Source organism: Pseudorasbora parva, chromosome 8 (assembly GCF_024679245.1).
Source record: "Pseudorasbora parva isolate DD20220531a chromosome 8, ASM2467924v1, whole genome shotgun sequence".
Classification (NCBI taxonomy): domain Eukaryota; kingdom Metazoa; phylum Chordata; class Actinopteri; order Cypriniformes; family Gobionidae; genus Pseudorasbora; species Pseudorasbora parva.
In genome coordinates this window covers 10,429,505-10,435,504 of record NC_090179.1, presented here as the reverse complement: position 1 = coordinate 10,435,504, position 6,000 = coordinate 10,429,505, and positions in this window count along the sequence as shown.

The window sequence follows — 6,000 nt, the reverse complement described above, 5'->3', positions numbered from 1 at the left end:
CCTACGAGTCCGCACTTTCATTTTTGAAAGTATACATAACAATATTATTGTCTCTGAATTGTTATGCGTTATACTACTTTTGAACTACGACTAGGCATACTAAAATGCTAAAACTGGGTGGACACTTGTCTTGTCTTCACTTCTTGGGGTTCATGCAGCATGACAGACCGAGATAAACTTAATTTCTGTAGCTTTGTCATGCCCGCGCTCTCGTCCACTTCATTCCGTCTCTTTGACCCCGCAGCTCTCCTTTGGTTAGCTTAGTGTTAGAGTGGCACCGGTCGAAGTGCTTCTTCGAGTGTGCCATTTCTCGATGTAGAGAGTTCCCTCTGTGTTGCACATAGATTGCGCTTGACTATTGGGTTCTTGTCCTTTTCTCGGATGAACTTAAATGAATGGGAGTGTGTCCATCTCAAAAATGTAGAATCCGTCTCAAAAATGTAGAATCCGTCTCTACAGTCATCTCAACCATCGAATCCCAGCAACAGGAAATAGATGTCTGGCGGTGACCGTCTTTAAAAGAATGCCAATGTTACTGAGATTTTAATGAGTAGAACATTCCCAAATTTTTATTTTGCATTAAAGGTGCACAATGGAGTATTTTTGCAGTAAAATATCCAAAAACCACAAGGCCAGTGTTATATATTATGTTCTGTTGAGTTCTTACAATACCCCAAATTTTGCCAACTATATGTAAATTGTGAGAAAACTGCTATTTTACCCAAGGAACCGGGACATCTGAGGGAGTCGCCTGTGAGGAGTTTAAATCTGTTTGAAAAATAATTGCCTGAAATAAACCGTTTTAAATTAATAGCGAATAAAAGCGATAGTGTTCTAGTGGACAGATATCATTGATTTTTTTTTTAAGAAACATTTGAAAAATATCACTATTTACAACAACAGCCAGAAAGGTGACAAAGCAATTTCGTTCAGAATTACTGTAGCCTAATCGGTCCACCATTGAGTCAGTTTAAAAAATGTAAAATGTTTATTCCACGCTTCATTTTTATATAGTTTGCACGTGCGCTAGCCTACTAACCCGACTCAGTGCTTTCTATGGTTGCACATGAGGGGAAAAAAGCTTCCTTCCACTTAAGAGTTGTGTACATTTAAACACTTTTTAGTTTAATATCTCTCTTTACATCAATATTTTTTGTACTTTAAAAAATATATACAATTTCGTTATTTGTTCTAACCCAATTAATGACTCCACGTTTTCTATATATCATTGCACGTGAGGGAAAAAAGCTTCCTTTCACTTAAGAAGAGTTGTGCACTTTTAAGCACTTTATTTTAATAGCCTATGTATTCTTGTAAAAAATAAAATATTTTAAGTTAAATGCAGAGTAAGACACAAAAAAGACAAGAGGCTAATATTGTGAATACCAATATATTTGTGTAGCCTGCCTGACACTGTATTTTCACAGGCGTCGAATGAGACTACAGTCTATTTAGTCTACAGTCTATTTAGTCTACAGTCTAAATGGCATAAATGCATCAGTTATATTCTCAATTGAATTTACAGAGCAATCCCTGCAAAGTTTTTAGGTTAACTATAGAAGAGGCTATAAGATTAGTGTGTGTTGCACTCGGTTCCAGTTTTATTCTGCAGAGTGGCTTTGTTTTTTTTCTAGGGTTTTCTGGTTTGTTTTTGAGGAGTTGACAGGTGGTTTCTAGGGTGTTCTGGGTTGTTACACACGCACACACAGTCTTTTTGTGAAATAAGTAACAGCCTCTCCGCTAGTGTTGTAAGTAGGTTTGCCTCATGAAGCCACTAATGAACCTAAAGCAGCTGAACTCCAGTCCTTCCACTGACTCGTATGCTCTTTATAACTTCATTAACTGCACCACCACACTGATTAATGAAGCAGAGATTATACAGTATGTGGTTAACAGTCCCATGGGATACTGTAGTAAGCAGAGATGTACCATAGAAACAGGGCTACAAATCTGCTTCTATGGCCAGACATACCAAAAGTTTGGAAACACTCTAGGTTATACAAAGTGGACAATATCAGCATGATTTCTTATTTCTTGGCATGAATGCATTAAAGTAACCTACAATTAACATTGTGAAGGGTATTTAGGAGCTATGAAGAACGGCATTCGTGTGAATTACTTTACAACTTTTATTGTGATTGTTTGTTCTTTTTTTGTGTGCTTTTCATTTTTTAACCCTCAACCTTCCCTCAAGTCATTTTGACCTGAAACTATTTTTATTATTATTATTTTTATTATTAAAAAAATGAGAGCTCATCAGAGTGGTCCAAGACACTGGGACTTTTGTCGCACCTGAACCACAAACACAAAGAAAAAATGGACTGGATTTAAAGAGTTTTGTGGTTTAAATTTTAAAAAAAGTAACAAAATCATGGATTAATTTGACCCCCGAACGAATGCAATGCAAGGAATGCTTCAGTATACATAGAAAACTGCTGCTGCTGCTAAAAATAAAAAGCTTAAACTACCAAAACATTTTTTTAATAAGGTGTACATGTGTATCTGAATGGATGCTGAGGAGAAACTGACTTTAGGACTCAGCAGAACAGTTCATTTTATTTCATATTAAGCCATGTTAAGCCCAAGTAGTGGCAAGAGCCATGAAATATCAAGTTATAGGCGAGAGCGGGGCACAACCCCGCTATTTGACTTTCTCAGTTTGGGTAAATCCATTTGGGGTTCAGAGAATTTGTTTCCACATTCATTTCCCACATTTAGTACAATTATGTGGATTTGTTTCATTAATACAGCGTATACTTTTTTTAAAATAAAGAATGGCTGTGAAATCTGACAAAATGTTCACATTGTCCACATGGCCAAATGACAGCTTAAAATGTTTTCTGATACAATCAAAAAAATATACAAAAACCGATTCCAAAAAAGTTGGGACACTGTACAAATTGTGAACAGATTTTTAATCTCATAAAATTATGTTTTATTCACAGTATAATACAGATAACATATCACATGTTGAAAGTGAGACATTTTGAAATGTCATGCCAAATATTCATGCCACATTCCAAAAAAAGTTAGAACAGGTAGCAATAACAGGCTGGAAAAGTTAAATGTTCATATAAGCAACAGCTGAAGGACCAATTAGCAACATATTAGGTCAATTGGCAACATGATTGGGTGTAAAAAGAGTCTCTCAGAGTGGCAGTGTCTCTCAGAAGTCAAGATGGGCAGATGATCACCAATTCCCACATGCTGCGGCGAAAAATAGTACAGCAATATCAGAAAGGAGTTTTTCGGAGAAAAATTGCAAAGAGTTTGAAGTTATCATCCTCTACAATGCATAATATCATCCAAAGATTTAGAGAATCTGGAACAATGTCTGTGCGTAAGGGTCAAGGCCGGAAAACCATACTGGATGCCGTGATCTTCGGGCCCTTAGACGCAGGGCCGGATTGAGACTCATTTTCAGCCCTGGAGTTTCATGCCTTAGACCGGCCCATTTTAGTTCACGACAGACTATATTCAAATAATGTGATTCCAACCTCAGAATATAAGTCTGCATAAGGTACACTATTCTCTAGAGCCTTATAATTCTTTGTATTTTTGAAAAATATAATTTTCAATACAGTGCAAAAACAGTAGCTTAAGTTTTGTTTCACAGTGAAGATTTATTAGAACAGTAAATAACAGGACAGTATCAGAATCACATTTTTAAAGAATTAGTATTCATAAATATCCAAAAATTGAAATGAAAAGATTATTATTATTTTCTTCTTCTTCAGAAAACAATTTCTTCAATTTCTTATGTCATTTCACTTGTCTAGTAAATGTACCTTGAATTAAGAATATTTAGATATTTGAACTGGAAACAAGTAAGATACTAAGTAAGAAAAAAAAAAAATCAGTGATAATGTTTGCTTATTCACACACTATGGTCCAATAGCAGTTTACCTGTTTCACAGTAAGAGCTAATCTCTTCACAACTGGGTCCTCGCTCGCTTTCTGACACTAAATGAAATTTGTTACATTTATTTCTCACCACAAATACCCCCTTTTTACAAAGCTTTTAAATCAAGTCACTCAGTTTCATTAATGTTTTGCTGAATCATCAGGTATCATTATCTCAGGCCAGGGTATTTTTCATTGAGCAGGGCTCTTCCTATTAGTTCTTCTGAATGACAATCCTACCTGATCATTCTGGTGTGTTGGGCTCATGACTGGAGCTTGGTAACGTTACTGGGCCTTGCTCTTCACTATTAGCAGCAAAACGGACTAGAGGCTGCTGCTGCTGAAGAGCTAAGAAAAAGTTTGATACATGAACGTGGTTTGCAGACAGCATTGTTTTGCGCGGTCACATCTTGCACTGCAAGATGCGACCGCAGTGCAACTACCTTAACGGGATAATTACTTACCGTCTTCGTCATTAGTTTTTTTGAGTAACAATGTGCACAGCTTAGAACATTTGGCCGCGTCAGTTTCCAGCCTTCTTATTTTTTTTATTCTGGCCTTTTCAGCGCCGCCTTTGCGCTTCCTATTACCCATTTTTATCTGACTTTTTTATTTTGAGCAACTTTCAAGGCGCTGTATCGGGGGCGGGGCCAGGGAGTCCAAATATAATCACGTCATCATTAACCTGCAGGCTGCACTCTGCGAGAAAATATTAAGTAAAAAAGAGTGGGACTGCGGTAAAATAATAAATAAAAAGAGTTGGACTGCAGTAAAATAATAAATAAAAAGAGTTGGACTGCAGTAAAATAATAAATAAAAAGAGTTGGACTGCGGTAAAATAAAAAAGTGGGGCTGCTGTGAGTGCAGGCAGCCTACGGACAGCATCCATAGTTCAATCAAGTGTCATGACAACAACGGCCCTCACGGCCTCAAAAACAGACCGTCTCACCGGGAATTTTCTCGGTGCTCCCAATTAGCCAATCCGGGCCTGCTTAGATGGCACTGCATTACATACAGGGATGCTACTGTAATGGAAATCACAACATAGGTGCGTGCACTTAATCTCTCTGACGCGCGGTGACGATCTGATAGCATTTAGCTTAGCCCACTAAATTCATTAGGTACCAAACAGAGATCAAGTTAGAAGCGACCAAACACCTCCACGTTTCCCCTATTTAAATACAGTTACACGAATAGTTGAACGACCAAGTATGGTGAATAGTTTTTCAGCCGTGACTTTTTACTGCGCCGAGTCGAAGTACTCGCAGAAGTGCTAATCCGCCATACATTATAGTTTGCATTTTTAAACCACTTAGAAAAGCACCACTTTTTATTTTGTCACCATACTTGGTCGTTCAACTATTCGTGTAACTGTATTTAAATAGGGGAAACGTGGAGGTGTTTGGTCGCTTCTAACTTGATCTCTGTTTGATACCATAGTGAATGAACTGGGCTTAGTGGGCTAAGCTAAATGCTATCAGATCGTCACCGCGCATCAGAGAGATTAAGTGCACGCACTGAGACGAGAGACATAATGTATCAACTCGTCTTATTTAAGGGAAAAACAGTTTAATATGAAAAAAGTGGTGGATTATCCCTTTAAAAGGGACTGTGGCAAAGTGGAAAACTGTTCTGTGGTCAGACGAATCAAAAATTGAAGTTCTTTTTGGAAAACTGGGACGCCATGTCATCCGGACTAAAGAGGACAAGGACAACCCAAGTTGTTCTCAGCGCTCAGTTCAGAAGCCTGCATCTCTAATGGTATGGGGTCACATGAGTGCGTGTGGCATGGGCAGCTTACACATCTGGCAAGGCACCATCAATGCTGAAAAGTATATCCAAGTTCTAGAACAACATATGCTCCCATCCAGACGTCGTCTCTTTCAGGGAAGACCTTGCATTTTCCAATATGACAGTGCCAGACCACATACTGCATCAATTACAACATCATGGCTGCGTAGAAGAAGGATCCGGTACTGAAATGGCCAGCCTGCAGTTCAGATCTTTCACCAAAAGAAAACATTTGGTGCATTATAAAGAGGAAGATGCGACAAAGAAGACCTAAGACAGTTGAGCAACTAGAAGCCTGTATTACAT